The sequence below is a fragment of the Pleurodeles waltl genome, chromosome 12 (assembly GCF_031143425.1).
Source record: "Pleurodeles waltl isolate 20211129_DDA chromosome 12, aPleWal1.hap1.20221129, whole genome shotgun sequence".
Taxonomy (NCBI): Eukaryota; Metazoa; Chordata; class Amphibia; order Caudata; family Salamandridae; genus Pleurodeles; species Pleurodeles waltl.
Genome location: NC_090451.1, coordinates 712,322,686 through 712,340,475, shown reverse-complemented (window position 1 = coordinate 712,340,475; position 17,790 = coordinate 712,322,686).

Below are 17,790 nucleotides of genomic sequence, written 5' to 3'. Positions count from 1 at the left end.
TCTTTTGCACCTCCCTCAATGAAGCTGTTATCTCCACAACACAATTAATATTTTTCTGTTCTTTGTAGACATTCTCGATTTTATTGATTTAACTTTTTGAAAAGTAAATAGAAATTATGAAATATATAACTGTGCATTTCATTATCATACCATAGGTTGTTTAACGCATTTTGATTTAAAGAATAAAGAACACATTATTTTTGTAAGTTTGAATTTTTTATGTAATTGATTGAAAATATATTTAAAAAAGGTTTGCAGAAACACTTCAAACTGTCTTTGATATTGGCCAAAATTAAAAATAAAAGTGTCTTCCTACAGAGAGGATAAATAAACCTTGGCGGTCAGTAGGTAAGTAATAAAAACGCGTTGGGAAAAGTCAGGGACCATGTTTATATACCAAGGGGAAAAATGTACGTAAAAACAATGCCCAACAAAATCATTTCTTAAATGTTAGTCTTAAATCGTAAACAAAAATACCTAATACTCAAAAGAAAGTATAAAGTCCAAAGCCAAAAATAATTAAAAAAAAAATAAGGCACCAAAGCCACATGGGGTGTCAATGTCGTTCCTGACTTGTGGGTCAGGGGGGTGGCCATCCTCTGGCTTTCTCCTAATCACCACAATGCTTATATCATCCGCAAAGGTCTACGCATTGCAGAACTGGCCACCCCTTATGTGATGTGAGGCACAAGGGTGGTACTGGAAATATGTAAGATTGACAGACTAGGAGCGTGGACTACAGGAGATAAAGTGGGTTGAGAGGCAGACAAGGCATTATCAGCGCAGCACAAATTTGAAGCTGTTCAGTTTCTGACTCTCAGACTATTGTCTTCTCTCCTACTAACTCATAGACATCCTTACAGACTGATAACTGAATCTATTTAATGGGCCTCAGGACCTTCTTGAGAGCAGTCACTGTGACAATCAAAGAAAAGGGAGTGGGCAACATGTGAGGGCTCAGGGGAGTCAGGGACAAAGTGTTCTTTGACTGCTATGTTTTATTTGGGTGTGGATTTGGAGGATGAGAAGTTTGTGCACAGAGTGCATTTGGGGGTCCCCAATGTATGTGAGCCTTTGGACTTAAGGAGGAGGTGGGTGCAGGCCCAGGTGATCCATGGACATGCTCTTCAGACTTCACAGAAAGTTCTTGATCATCTCCGCCTGGCTGGTGCTGTTGAACATTGCTAGTCCCTCATTAGTCCTACACCTTCCACCAGGGTTCATTTGGTCAATAATCATGCTCGTTCTTTGGGCAGGCAAGCTCCCTCTGCTGGTCTCAAGTTCCTCCTTCACCATTTAGGGTGTAAGGATGTAATCTTTGAAAGTGTACCATACTACAGGAGAGAGTAAGGTAATGTGTTTTAATTGATGAGTGAATAATGAATATGAAAATGAATGTGAAAGTGAATTCTAAATGTTTGATAGCGATATTCTCGGCTTCTACACAAACTGCAGTACACTAATAATGTACTACAAACTTCTATTCACATTCCTTTGTACTGGAGGTCTAAGCTTGTTGTATAGCTATTTTAGCCATAGTTTAGACACGTTATTTTAGCAAACTAGGCCTGTCATTGTGCACTTTGGCCCAGTTACATTTTATTCAGCAACACTTTATTTTTCTAGCTATAGCCACATGTGGTTTTATTTCTCTCTATCTAATTGTTCTTTACGTTTCCAGTCTTCACTTTGTGCTTTCCTCGAGGCTGCAGTCAGATAGAGTTGCCAGCAAAGTGGTACGCTGTGTCTCCGACATTCACAGAAACATACACACTCATACGTGGGGACCATTTCTTAGAATGTCAACTGTTTTATTTTTAAAACACTCCCTTGTCCCATACACGCTAAAGGGAGTTTCCAGTCAGATGACTTCGACTGCACGCCGATTGCCTCGCTACAGCTGCTTGCGTAGACTGCTGAACCCCTGGCCTACATGGGGACGGTGTCTTTCTAGACTACAGGCTTACGAGGGAGGATGCTCTACCGGGGAAACCTGAAGGGCAGATTAGGCTTATTAGTCTGTGTTCGAACATAGCGTAGGTAGAACTATATATCACTCCTAATGAGAGTATGGTGGGACTGTTTTTGTGTTTCACTCTCCTTGTCACACTCTTGCTTTTAAAGTGTTTTATCATCCTCAATATTGCAATATATGCCATTTCATCTAAGATGCAATTCATTCAATAAAACCTTATTGAACCATATTTTGCCTCTGTTGTCTCTGCCTGTGTCAGACTAGTGTAACTGAGAGAAAGGGACGAGATCTGATCGACCACAATTCCCCTGAGAAGTCTTTACTGTCATGCGCCCAGTTGCCACAATCACCCCTACTCTTGGGTGGGGATGAGGTGCTGCTTGTTAACCGGAAAACCCGGATTTGTGGCCCGACAGGCATCACATGGTGTGGAATTGTACTAAGTATCCCACAATCTGTGCGATTCTGTCGCCCGAATCCAGTAGCCTCATTAGGATAATGAGAACCTACGCAACATGGCACTGCCAACGTTTGGTCAGGCACTAATTTTCAGATTCTCCTAAGTATCTCAAGTTTCACTAAAGGCTAAAGACACCTCACTACTAAATACGGAGGCGTCAGTGGTATTGAGGATTTCTTCCTCAGCTAAATAGGTAGCACATATCTAAAGCTGTAGGCTGTTCAAGCTTGAAACTTAAAAGGATCAATCCCCAGTTGGTGTCTGTTAGAAATGGGGTCTTTGGCTAACAGTCAGGTTACCACCTGTCCAAGCAGGGACCATCACTCTAGTCAGGGTAAAGGAGAATCACCCTCAGTTAACCCCCGCTCGCCCCTTTGTAGCTTGGCACGAGCAGGCAGGCTTAACTTCAGAAGCAAGGTGTAAAGTATTTTTACCAACACACATAGTAACTCAGTGAAAACACTATAAAATACCACTACAAAGGTTTAGAAAAATAGATAATATTTATCTAGAGAAAACAAGACTAAAACGACAAAAATCCAACATACACATTTCAAGTTATGAATTTAAAAAGCAAGAGCCTTAAATCCTTTAGAAAACAGTGAGAACGTTTTTAGGGTACAAAAGTCCCTGGGTAGCGTCAAAATAAAGCAGCACGGGTGAGTGTGTGTCGGAAAAGGCCAGCGATGCCTCGATTTCTCACTTGCAAGCAAGAGCGTGCGTTGTTCCTCCTCCAGTCAGGTCGGCGTGCGTCGTTTCTTCTCTCCCTCAAGATAACGATGAGTCGATCTGGATGGGCACCTCAGGTCCGGGCATGCTTTGCGTTGATTTTCCGCACCCAGCGATGTTGCGATGAAAACTGGTCGCACGGTGTCAACAAACCGCACTGCGTGGGGGCTTGCGTCATTAACAGCAGCTGCTGCGGTAGTTGCACATCGTTTCTCTAACCGCATTGCGACGATCTCTGAGCCGCGATCCAGGTGGAGCGTCAATGTTAGCCACGAGGTCGGCGGCACGTTGTTTTTCAGCCGCGAGGCACGTCAAACGTTTTCCTGCACTGCGGTCTTTGCATGGATTTCTGTCCTTTTCCACCAGCTGCACCTTTCAGGGGCCCAGGGACAGGGTAGGGCACCACTTGGAAGGCAGGGATCTCAGCAGAAAGCCCAGGTGCTGGCAGAGAGAAGTCCTTGATGTCCCTGAGACTTCAACAGGAGACAAGCTCAGTTCAAGCCCTTGGAGATTCTTCACCAGTGGGAAGTCACACAAAAGTCAGTCTTTGGCCTCTCTCAGGCAGATGCAGCTACTGCAGGCCAACCCAGCAAGGCACAGGCCCAGGCAAATGGGCAGAACTCCTCCTCCAGCTCTTCTCCTTGGCACAGGTTCTTCTTGGTTCCAGAAGTAATCTCATTTTCAGGGGTTTTGGGTGCTCTTCTTACACCCCTTTCTGTCTTTGAAGTAGGCCTACTTCAAAGAGAAGGCTCTGTTGTTTTCAAGATCCTGCCTTGCCCAGGCCAGGCCCCAGACACACACCAGGGGGTTGGAGACTGCATTGTGTTAGGGCAGGCACAGCCCTTTCAGGTGCAAGTGACCACTCCTCCCCTCAGCCCAGAGGGCCATCAGGATATGCAGGCTACACCCAAGCTCCCCTTGTGTCACTCTCTAGAGGAGAGGTGCAAACAGCCCAACTGTCAAACTGACCCAGACAGGGAACCCACACACAAGCAGAGTCACAGAAGGAAATAGGGTAACTAAACTCCTTTGTGTCCCTTCGGTATGAAAAATTGAATGTTTATTTGGATTTGACATAATAATTCCCTGATTTTTGTTTTTAGATGATTTGCATGATTAACTCTGAACTAGGAAGATAGCTCATTTTGGATGTGAAGAGGAATATCAACATCGGGGATTTTGAATATTGGTAATTCAAAATATAAGTGAACATGCCTTTGGATTGGGGGTGAGTTTTCGTGGATCTTTTGCTTCCTAACCCCACTCTGTTTATCTTAGCAATCTTTGTTGATATTAAAAGGCCAATTATAATGGGTGTGTTTTTTCTGTCAGGGGACACATTTACTGCAAGTAGGATACAGTGGAAAGAAAGTCATATTAAAGTCATAACAGCTTGTGTTTTTAGGGTAAGTTGTGAAGAATTAGAGAGATATTTGTTTTTTGTTTTTTCAAAACACTGTTTGGCTAAGTGAGAAAGCCACTAATAGGTGTTTTTCGGTTCTTTTTAAGTGCTACCTGAAAATATGATTTTTGTCCTGATGATGACCCCTTAATGATTGGTTCTCTTTGTGGGGTCGAAACGTCGACACTACTCATTGTGGGTTAATGTATGATGAGATCGGTGACTTCAGGACACCTGGATTGAAGGGGTCCTCTTTGAAGATCGCTTTAATTTTTAACCACAATTTGTACATATTGTATATATCACCTGGCACTAATCTGTCACGTTATTCACGTTCACTACACCGTTACTGTAGGAGCACCTGAATAGACTGACTAATGAATGTATTGTTAGAGAAATGTTGTTTGAATAAAGGGAACATGTATTAGATCAACTTTGTTGATAAAGGTATTAAATTCTTGCTGTGGAAGTTAAAGGTTATACTTCCCTCTTGAGGCTTGAAAATCTTTTGCTATATTTACACACCCAGGTGCTAGGGTTAATGGGTTTGCCTCAGTTTTTCAAACACTTAATCATATTTAAAGGCAGCCCCCAAGTTAACCTATGAGAGAGATAGGCCATACAACAGTGAAAACCGAATTTGGCAGTATTTCACTGTCAGGACATGTAAAACACATAAGTACATGTCCCACCTTTAACATACACTGCATCCTGCCCATGGGACTACCTAGGGCCTACCTTCGAGGTGCCTTACATATATAAAAAAGAGAAGGTTTAGGCCTGGCAAGTGGGTACACTTGCCAAGTCGAATTGGCAGTTTAAAACTGCACACACAGATACTGCAGTGGCAGGTCTGAGCCATAGCACAGGGTTACTAATGTAGGTGGCACAACCAGTGCTGCAGGCCCCCTAGTAGTATTTGATTTACAGGTCCTGGGCATCTCTAGTGCACTTTACTAGGGACTTACTAGTAAATCAAATATGCCAATCAGGGTTAAGCCAATCATCCATACAATTTACACATAGAGCATATGCACTTTAGCACTGGTTCGCAGTGTTAAAGTGCCCAGAGTTCTAAAGCCAACAAGAACAGGCCAGAAACAATAGGAGAGGAGGAAGGAGGCAGAAAGATTGGAGATGACCCTGAAAAAGGAAAAAAGTCCAAAAGTGTCCTTATCTCTGAACACACAATTTACCATTGACATGGAGAACACGCAATGGGTAATTATTGCAGTAAATGAGACCGCCCCTTACTGCACAGTTATTGGCAAATGGCCTAACGGCCCAGGGGGGACCAGTCACATTTATTGTTGAGGCTCAGCCAGCCTACAGAACAGACACTTTTTAATCTTGGGTCACCTTTCCAGCAGCAGATGGGAACACAAACACATTCCATAATTATACACCTGCAAACATACCTGCACAATACAAAACCTATGCATATATAGAAATACCTTTATCTTATCAAGACCATAATAATTGCTTGATGGCACCCTACTACATACAATATTACATGTTAGATTAGGTCCTCTGAGCATTAATGGCCCGACCTGGCCACATATACACCACACCCTGATGCAGCAAGCTTAGCGGTAGCTGAGGTCTGCCGCTTTTATATAGAACTCACTGAAATATACAGACTGTTAGTACAGTTTGTAATGCAGGTATTAACCCGGCAACTGTACATTGTACATTGATCATGGGTAAAGCAACTGCCAAGCGGGAGGAAATTCCGTTTTGCTTAGCTCAAAAAATAAATGCACTGGAAGCAGTCTTCCCTCACATGGGTCCTCAGGAGAAACATAGAATCCTCACTATGTGCTTGCCATTTGGGATGGTCCCTACATTAGATAATTGCAACACATGGGATGCGGTATTTGCCACGCTCTATACTACCACACACAGTACACCAACACTTGTCAATCTTCCAGAGGTGTTAAAACAAATTCAGGATAAATACGGGGCTGCCCTGGCCCTGTATCTGGAGATGGAATTATTGGGCAACTTTGCCACTGCGTCTTCAATCATATTAAGTAACCTTGAAGGGGAAGTAGTTGATCTAGCAGTGCGCATGTGGCTCTACGACGTTCCTGTACAGGCTCAAGAATGTATCGCTGAGACCTACTCTAGTACTGGTCGAGATAGTCTGGGGGACAGACCAATTAAACCACAAATACAAGGTAGATCTAATAAGGATCCTAATAAGCAAGCACCTGAAGGTTCTAAAAAGCACTGGGATAAAAAACAACAAACACCTTAAAAAGAAAGGGGAGAATCTCTGCATTCTGACAGCTCTCAGAATAGATATAGGCCCTCATTACAACTTCAGCGGTCTTTGGTAAAGACTGCCGAAGCTGCGGGCGCCAGTATACCGTGGTATTTCTGGCTCCCTATTTCGACTTTTCCGCTGGGCCAGCGGGCGGTAACAGTGTTACTGTCCGTTGGCCCAGTGGAAAAGTCACATCAACATTGCAGCCGGCTCGTAATAGAGCCGCGGCAATGCTGATGTGCAACAGGGGCAGTGAAATGCGCGATGGGGCTGTGCCTGGGGGCCCCTGCACTGCCCATGCAAAGCATGGGCAGTGCAGGGGCCCCCAGGGGCACCCCGAGTCCCCCTTACCGCCAGCCTTTCCATGGCGGTGTTTACCGCCGTGGCCAGGCTGGCGGTCGAGGACTCAGGATTATGACCGCCAGGCAGAAGCCTGGCGGTATAGTGGAGGGGCCGGCTGTATGGCCGTGGCTATTGCGCCACGGTCATAATAGCTTGCGGAACACTGCCAGCTTACCGCCGGCCGCCAGGATCGTAATGAGGCCCATAGTATTAGAAATAGAGATACTATAAAAACGCTTGACAGAAAAATAATATACTGATACACGCCAATCTCTTTCCTTTTCAGGACTCACCGGAAAAATGAATTAAGAGGTGGGCGGTCAAAGCAGCGAACAGAGTACGTGAAACCAAGAAAGGACTCACAACACTTGTCTGAAGTTTCTTCCCCAACAAAAACCCCAGTTTAAAAAGAAAAAGGTGGCAGCAGTTGCGATACAACATGCCACTCAGGAAGAGGCTTCACTGAAGAACAGGAAGTGGGCACTGGAACTGCTTCTGGACATTTTGCCGACATCAATGACACTTTCACTGACTCATCTGCCTGTACTACAACAGAATGGTGAAGAGCACGTAAACTGATAATCTGTCTCAGAATTAATTACTTTATTCTTCCATGGAACTACCTATGGTTCATACTAACTGCACTTGCCTTTGTCCTTTGGATTGAGTTTATCATTGTTTTCTTTTTACTTATACATGGTCATTCCCTTCCTGAACGCTCTACAGTTGAACTGGTGGATACGGTCTTAAAACCACATTTTTCTTCACACAAAGGCCCCATAGACTTGTCAGTAGTGAACATTTCTGCCATACCAATTCCTGATAGGATTGTTTGGAATAAAGTATTATTTGACATATATGGCCCGACGGAGGTCATTCAAATTCCATATGTATTCAAACTTTCTATGAACGATGTAATTACACCGGAGTAGTTCTGATGATTGGGATGTGAAAACAGTTGATTCCATGATGTCTGATTTACAGTATTATAAAGTATTTGAAAATGGAGATGTGTATGAATCCAAAGAACATTATGGAGATATGTTCTGTTATAATTATTATGGCATCATTTAATTCACAGAGCAAGTACCCCAAAGACTATTTTTAATTATACACAGTGGGAACACTGTCCGACTCCACCAGTGGGGAGTTCCAAAACGTATACTGAAGTTTGCATATTTTTCTGGGCACAATGTCAAAAATCCTGAGTCGTATTATTTCAAATTGCCAATGATATTAAGTCAACATATTTTATTGACAGACGCAACTTTTATTTATTCTGATTCTTGTCTTTCCTGGTTGGCTACAAAGGCTATGAGTACTGCTTGAAGTTGATAGAATTGAAAAGTGTGTGGGGAACTAACAATTGGTAAATAAGGGGAAAGGAAGCTTTATTTAGAGCACGCCTTCTACCAGTTCAAATGATATTTTTAAATGAAACAGTACAACAGACAAGTTGTTTAGGCTTAGCAAAAATTAAGGATTAAGAAGCAGAACATGCACTTTCATGGAGTGCTAATGAGGACTAAAAGTTCCATGATGTCAGCAGTGAAAGGATAGATACACATGAGCTAATCAGAAGTGAGGGAAATAATGGTCCAGTGTCAGGAGATACTCAAGAATAGAGAGAAAAGCCATCCAGTGAAGAGCAGGGTTTTAAGATGGAATCTGTCTATAGAGAGAACACAAAAAATAAGAGCAAAAATGTGATCTGCATCACATTAGTAACTCCCAGGGCCAGAAGTGTTCTGCAGTCCTGGAGCTTGAGCCACCTAGACCCTATTCCTCACTCCGGGGTGTCTAGCAGCAAGTTATGGGATGAATGGATCTCCCCCCACTCCTTCCTTCCCGTTGTAAAGTCACTACCTTTTACAAACATATATACTGGCCCTGATTCTTTGTTTGTTGGAATGAGGGCATGTTATTTATCAGGTGCAATAAATAGTGTTTATTCTGAGTTTTCGGGGAATAACACACATTTTCCTGCTTAACGCACTGAAATCCGCATGGTACGGTTAATATCATGCACCTCTCCCTGTGAAATTTCTGCAGGCTTCACCTGTCAAAACTTAATGAACAGTGAGGTATTTGCCTCACCCTGTGATTAGTGTGTGTGTTAAATACCATCCAAATCACACCTCCCACCCTACGCAAACTCCCCCCAAAAATACCAACTCACTGATAATCAGGGCATTGTGTTTAACTAAATAGGTGTAATGTTTTTAGACATTTTGCTGCATAGAAACAGTGTGCACTGCCTTATGTTTTCAAATTGAGAACCTTGGTAACTTTAAACAGTTCCTCATAAAATGGTGTGAGCTTTTCAAACATGCTTTGTACCCCAAATCTGGTTCTGTGAGATTTCCACCTCTTTGACATTGGCAGCAGAATACAGATCGTTACATGCTCTGGAGATACAGAGACACCCAAGTCACTGCATTACTAGCAGGCAAGCCTGTAGAAAGTCACAGGTAGCAGCAATTGTTCATTGTATGGTCCAGATCCTATAATTGTGTAAATGACGCACATTCCAGCCTGTGCGTTATTCCCATCACAACCATCAGTTTTACATTTTAATTGGTCCCCATAGTCTTGATCAAGTTCTTCCCTTGGCAGCAGTGGAGGGACCTGCATCCCTGGCAGCATATTTAACACCGTGGCATGTGCACAGCAGACAGGAAGAGGTGTCTCCGTCTGCAAGAACTCCTGCCAGTGAGTATGTGCAAGAATTACACGTGTGGTCAGATTCTTACTAACAGGAAGGTGACATGTGATTGAAGTACTATGCTAGTGCAGGGCTGACGTTACAACACACACACTAACAAACTGTTCACAAAGAATATTGTCTCAAAATTTGCACTCTTGTTTCATTATAATAATAATTATTATTATTATTATTAATAGTACTAGTATTGATAGTAATAGTATTAATAGTATCAGTAGTTGCATTGGTAATAGTGATAGTAGAAGTGCTATTGCTAGTTGTAATGGTAATAGTATTGGGAGTAGTAGTGGTGGCAGTAATAGTAGTAGCACTTGTAATAGTAGTAGTTGCATTGGTCGTACCAGTATTAGTAATATTTGTAGTTGTAGTAGTAATAGTATTGAGAGTAGCATGGGAGTGAAAGTAGAAGCAGCAGTATTAGTACTACTGGTAGTAGTATTAATAGCAGTAGTGTTCACAGTAGTAGTAGTACTTGTAGTAGTATTGCTCTTATTAGCTGTAGCTGAAGTTGTAATGCAGTTGCATAAGACAGAAACGAGGAATCAAACTGCGAATGCCAAGCAAAAACAAAAGCCCTGAAAAGGAGCTGAAAAGCAACCAGTGAAGGCCAGTGTCATCGCAAGAGAAAGAGATGGAAAGGTAGCTGAGTACCACAACAAAGGGAATGAGAGGGGAGATACAAGGCTCCAAACCTCTGAGGTGCTGCCGGAAACAGAAGCGAATAAGGAGGGCGTCAGAGGGGACACCGCCTTCTGAACCGGAAGTACACCCACGGTGCACCCAACTCACAGTGCAGGTTGGTGGCTGGTCACTGATCCAAGGATGCCGGTGGCCAACGGCAGCTGACTGGATGCGCAGGCCAGAAGCCTTATTTACCTGATCCCCTGAAGTGTCAGCAGACTGTGACCATGGAAGTGCAGGAGGCCCTGCTGCAACAGAAAAAGTGCTCAAGTTGAACTTCTCCACCCTGAGTTACACCCCTAATTCAACTGTATTTTCTCTGTAATGCTGTCAGTACTCTCGCTTGGGTGTAGAGATCTCTCCTGGCCCATCCCTCATTCTATACCACAACAGTTCAGAGTAAGGCCGCAGCTATTGAGGGAATTTTGAAAGTCCACAATACTGTTTTACATGGTGGTGGATAAAAAGGATGCCCAAACCGAAGGCAGTGCTGACCTCACGTCTGCCGCTGCCCTCCATAATAGCCACAGAACAGAGATTAATTTTGGTTTTCCTACGCTACTTTACAAGCAAAGGACTTCTGGGCCCTCCCCCACAAATAAATTGATACTGTAGCTAGGAAGAGATTCAGGGACATAGATGCAGCTGCTCCTGGGCTCACCATCGTTGTGCATGTTTCACATTCATAAATCCTGTATGGAGCTGCTGAGGTAGCCTGACCTTCCTGGCTGCGTGTGCTACCTCAAAATACTTAAACCCCTTTAGGGCACCTGGGGGGGCACTATTTAGCCTCTAAATTGTTTGCACAAGAATGTGTTAAAGCCACAGTGCCCCTGACCAACCGCACACCCTGAAAGAGCAGCGCAAGAGCAAACACAACCTGATGCACAACCTTTTTTGGAATTTATTAAGCCAAGCAAAGCCTGAGGTGTGCAGCTTTGCAAAGAAAAGGGGAACAAAATACAAATCATGGCACTGCCTTGCATTACTTTGCTCCAGGGAGGCATTCCATGTGTGGAGTATGGCCATCCTTGTGCATTCAACCATGTATTGTTCCTCTGTGTATTAGTTTGTAAATGTGGATACAAATGGAAATTAGGTTAACTTTTGAGTAATTCTAAAGGGCATTGGTCATGACTCCTAGACCAACAACTGTGCAGATTGAGAGGAAAGGGAATTAAAAAAAGAGGAACTTTAGTAATGAGGATTAAACAATGCAGATGTGGACTTTGTTGATAATAAAATGTGCAAGTTTTGTTATGAGCGCATAGATTTTTTCACCTACGGGTGTTCATACATTTGAATTATGTTAGGGATTCCAGTGTACATTTATAAGTAAAATCAGAACATTGGAATGTTTGCGCTCCACTGGAAACAATGGAGTGCTCCGGGCTTTTACTGCCCAGTAAAAGCCCGGAGCGCCAACATTCCATCCAATCTTCTTTGTTCACAGCAATAGCTGTGAACAAAGCCTCACGGAGCCTGAGGGGATTTGAATCCCCTTCGGTTCCGTGAAGCCTTTGTTTTATTTGTGAGAACATTCTGCCCTCTAATGGCAGAATGTTCTAATAGCCTTAGAACCCGCCGTAGCGGGCTCTACCGGCTATTAAAGGCCCTCTCCTTTAATAGCTGGTAGAGCCCGCTATGGCGGGTTCTAAGGCTATATAAGTTTGCATCCGTCTCTAAGACAAAATGTGGAGATGTAGACAAAATACCAAGCTTGATCCACATTTCTTAGGAATCAACCACTGTACATTTTATCTTCTGACTCTTTGTCAAAGACAACCTGATCCCTATGATCTGTAGGGACCGAAGTACCTCAGCTCCTCCTGATTAAGTTTCGCATGGTCACTGGAAGGGTAAAGGGTAAAAATCTATGTCTGGAGTATACTGGAAACCCCAGAAATTAATTTTTTTGTGTCTGACTACTCCCAGTTCACTGAAAACCCCAGGTTCTGATAGAGGAGGTTGGCTTCCTCGAGTTGACGTACAAAAAAGACAATCATGCAGTAGAAAGATCAAATTCTTTAGATGAAACACCATTTGAATACTGTGGTTTCTAAGAGTCACTATCAAGAATGTTTGGGGGTTTGGTAAAGCACCATGGAGTGGACGGCAGGTCAGAAGGAAGAGAAGTGAAAGTATATCTTAGACCTTACCATAGAAATGTGAAGAAATTTCTTGTGGCCATAAAAACCTGGAACCAAGGGTTAAGCATCTTTGAGATCTAACCTCAAGTTACCATCAGTTTTCCAAGAAGAAGAATGTCTATAAGGTGTAAATTGCTGCCACCATTTTGAAATATTAGTGAAGGACAAATTGACTGAAATGCTTTAAATGTATTACCAGATGATATTTCCTGTTCTTTTTTAATGACTATGAAAACATCCTCAGTTATCTTTGTAGGTTTAGAACATATTGCTCTATAACCCCATTCCCCCTTTCAATGACACTTCCTTTGTTATAAAATTTGTTTTCTCTGTAGATAGCTGAATATTATTTGATAGGAACCTTTGCAGTGGGACATTAAAGAAATCCCTCTGAAAGCCATGTACGGTTTTCTGCCTTCAGGTTTTATAGAGAATCAATGAACCTTTCTTACCTTGAGTAGTTCTGCTGATCTTTGACCCCTGTTTAGTGATAGGCTATCTCTCCTCCTACTTTGAGGGAACAGCATAGCATGGTGAAAATGGGAAACATGGGCACTCCACAAGAATCCTTTGTTCCTGGCATATCAACCTGAGGATTAGGTCCTGAACTAATTGGCCCTGGCATAAGCATGTCTCCAAAATCACGTTTTAATAAACTTAATTTATGTAGGGATGAAAAAGCCTGAACAAATTTCCTATTTCTCAAATGAAATGGTCCTCAAACCAAACCCTTTCTGCCTCCAGAATCTGATCTTCCAAGTTCCCCCAACTTCATGTCAATCTTAATAGGCAGTCCCTTGCATCTCTATAAATAGATAGCTGACCTGGCATTCCCAAGAAACGAATAATCTGTGAGCCAAGTGGATAAGGTGCCTGGCGCAATGAGTTCTCTAGACTCTATGGTTTGTTCTTTCATATTCAGGTTTTTAATAAGTCATCTAATTATACACAAAGGTTTGTTTTGGCATGATACCCTTGCCCTGTCAATAGCTGTCCTGGAGTCACAACAACACCTATTATTAACCATCACAGTTATCAAACAAATCAAGAAAGGTGAAAGAAAAAGGGAGGTGCCAACAACAATTTAAGAAAAAACAAAAGAAGGTGGCAAGAACAATTTAAGAAAAAACAAATATAATTATATCAAAAGACATTTTAAACCACTAAACATGGCTCCACAAAAATAATATACATAGTCAATAGTGTTAGGATATAAAAGCGATGGATTCACACTATAAGTAGCAAGGACCATACAAATCACCTAGTCGTATCCAATCAGCTTTCAAAAAGCTTTGACGGCGTTTCAACCCTTTGTTGCTTATAGGGTCATCTTCAGGACAGATGATTAACGGAGCACATATGAATATACAAAACAAATAAAAGTCTTGATAAAGCAACCTTCCAAGAACTAATCATACATAAAAAGAATTAGGGAACCCAGGGGCAAATACTCACATTAGGGCCAGAGTATATATTTCTCGGCAGGGAATAAATCCTACAAACCATAACGAAGAAAAAAATCAGTTGACACATCACTGAAACCTAAAACACCAAAAGTGTGACAAAAATCACCAAAAACATGCACCACATTGCACCAATAGTGAAAAAAACTACCACACCAGTATATAACCATTTTCTAATCTAAGGCTGGAGCCCTGAAACTATATTTGGTAGAATGGGCCTCGGACATTCAACCTTCATCTAGGATCTAATGAATTTATGCAACCTTAATAAACTCCTTACATATAAATCCATGTGATCTGGAGTCATCCAATCAGAGGACTTTGCATGTAGAATGAGAAATGGGTCAAATGAGGGCTGAGCAATATAATCCACAATTAGCCATCTCTAATTTTAGAATATCATCCCCTTTAACAGCAATCAAAAATAATGTTGACAATTTTGGAGGATCTGACTACCAAGTGGGATTAGAGTGATCAACAACATAATCTGAATCATAACTATCATAAATTAAATGTTCATTATCACATTCACGCTAGAGGGTCTGGATTTTCGCCATTAGCTAACCTCATCTGGCTTCTGAAAGCTGTTAAATCACCAAAGTGGTTGAATTGTAAACCCACTGTGCCTTGGGGAAATATAAAAGGCATCATACTTTTTTTTATTTAGCAGAACATAGCCACTGCCTTGTTATTAAGGACCTGCTGCAATCAGCAGGAGGGGTTGGGGAATGTCCTTGTGCTGGAACTACCAATATTATAAGTTACATCCTTCAGTGTGGAGGACTATCAAGAGAGGATCAAATATTTATTTTTACAAATTCATGCTCTTTAAAATCTTGTTTATGGTTTGTATTTTTGTTAAGTCAATTAATATTCATTGCAACCCATGGTTAGGTCAATGCGTCTAGACTGCATCAGTACTCCAATCTAACTGTGGCAACCTAAACACAATATTATTACAAGAGGAATAAACTATCCAAAGTTGCAGTGCAGCCGAGCCAGACACCATTGACAATAACAGGTTGTCAGGTGAAATATGAGAGAAAACTAACTAACCAATGAATCCTGCCTGACCCCGCCAAGAAGAGGAGGCAAAGAGGCGTGGAGTGAAGGAATAAAAGGTAACCAACACTGCAGAGCAGGCTTGCCTGGAACCACCTAGAGCAAGAAGGAAACCTCCCTACCAGATGAAAACCACCTACATCGATACATGGACAGGACGGGCACAATGGTGGGATGCTAATTAAGACAAGTGCACTAGTGTGAAATAATCGTGCTGTCCTGTGACAGGTAAACAAAGAATTATGGTGGCTGTAGTTTGTTAGTTCCTGTGTCAAAATTTGAGGAGGCAGGATAAAGTATTGGGTCTTGCAATAAAATCTTCCATCAATGCTTTATAACTTCAATCATATCTCATTCATCTGCAGGTCTGGCAGTACCTTCAACCACAAAATCCTGTGGTACATGAGAAATAATTAGGATAAATGATCAGGCAGGGACAGAATTTCCACAGAAAGGGAAGGTTATGATGCAAGAAGAAACGGCACACTGCTGTTTTGACTATTTTTTTTACTTCTCAACTTACAACATTCAACGGTCCACAAGAACGTATATTTATGTTTGTGACATGATAAAGTACCTGGTTATTCTCACTTAGATCCATTGAGAAATTAGCATTGGAAGTCAGGTGAATGGAGCGTTCATGTTTGGATCCTTATTTCACATCATGCAAGGTAATGTGGATGAAAAACAGAGGATAGTTTCCAGGGGGAGGGAGCATGCAATATCAAAATATCTGAGTTGTTATTTTAGGGGTAACCAAATGAGATAATGTATGAAACAATAAGGCAACTCTCTGATGTGGTGAACAAGAAAAGGATAGTTCAAATGTACAAGCAGGCCACCAGGGATATACGAGAATAGGCAATTCTGAAAATCATGTCCTCTTCTGTTACAGTCCAATGCTATGTGTAAGGAAATACTGATAAATGGTCCTGTGGCAAGCAAAAGCAGTAACTATTGGCATGGCATTAGGCTTTGCTTATGAAGAAGACTCTTTCGCTCATGAGTGTTTGTCTTTCAGGCTCTGGTGAGAAAGGAAATGAAGAAGATCAGACAGAAGAAGGTCCAGATAGAAGAGAAGAAGGCTTATGATTATGTCATTGCTAAAGCCACTGATGGAATGAAGAAGACATTTATAGAGGTCGACAGATGGGTTTCCTAGAGAACATCCAGGGAATCAGAGGTAGCAGGTAGGAAGAAAGTGATGCTGTATATCTGGGTGTTGAATATTTGGCCATTAACACTTTTACTACTGGTTCAAGTGAGTACCTTTTTAGACTGGAAGAAGTAAATTAATGAAGCAAACAGAAGACCTAAATGACAGAATGCTGTCAGCTTGAAAGAGCTGATTTATCAAAGGAAGTTTCAAGGAGTCTGTGAATGACCCAGAAATAATATAGTGCATATTTGTTAAGGTCAAGTGGAACCAGAGATGGGACCTGGAATGGGATGAGGAGATTAAACACACAAAACTGTGTCAAAGGTTGTCAGCCAAAGAAATTCCAGGCTCTTCAAGGAATGGTGAAATAATGTGATGTCTTGAACAAACATGTGTTGTCTTTTCTCAGTCAAAGGCACATAGGGGGCAGTCCAGCAGCAAAGAAGCTTTGACTCAATAGCCACTCCATCCTGGAGCTGGCCGAAGTCCAGACAAAGGAGAGGTTATTTGGAAAGCAGCTGGGAGTCACTGTTCAGAAGTTCAGTACTTCATTCTCAAATAGTGTACGCACCAAACAGGGATATACATTAAAAATGGAAACATGTCTGATGTGGTATCCATTGCTAAGTCTAGGAAGGATCTCTCCCTACAATCCTGGTTCAACTCTGAATGTACCAATGCTTTTAAAACATTAAGATCAATTACTTGTGTGTGCCACTTGATCAGGTAACATTTAGAAAAGCAAGAAGGGAGTATAAGCAAGCCATAAAAAAAAGAAAGGCAGATATCAGAAACAAAACTTGGGACGACCTGGAGTGTGCAGCAAGTTTAAAAGATAATAGAGCATTTTGGGAGATTATGAATCAACCCCTTTTTACTGAAAAAACACCGACTGGTATAGAATCCCTTATACTGGAACAAGAATGGGTTGAGCACTTTATAAAATGTTTTAATCTGTCTATTGACGATATTGAGTCTTCAGTGTTATCAGTTCATCTTGTCTCTCTTTTGTATCTTCTAGAATTTAGAAGACCATCATGGTAGGGGATGTTGCAAAGCAGTCTTGAGCTCTGCAAATGGAAAAGAATCAGGCCCATACGGTGTCCCAGCTGAGCATTTTAGACACAATCTTGATTTCTGGGCACCCCTGATAACAAATGCTTTCAGAACGGTATTCACTGAGGAACCCATAGAGTTGTGGAGGGGATCTATAATTAGGCCCATTGTTTTTAAAAGTGATAGAAATTCCCCTGCCTAGCTCGAAAACACGATGCCATGGGCAAATATTTGGAAGGGTAATTTTAGTGAAACTAGAGAATTGGGCAGAAGAAACATCGTTCTCCTCAAAAGTGCATTATGTGTTTTGCCTGGGT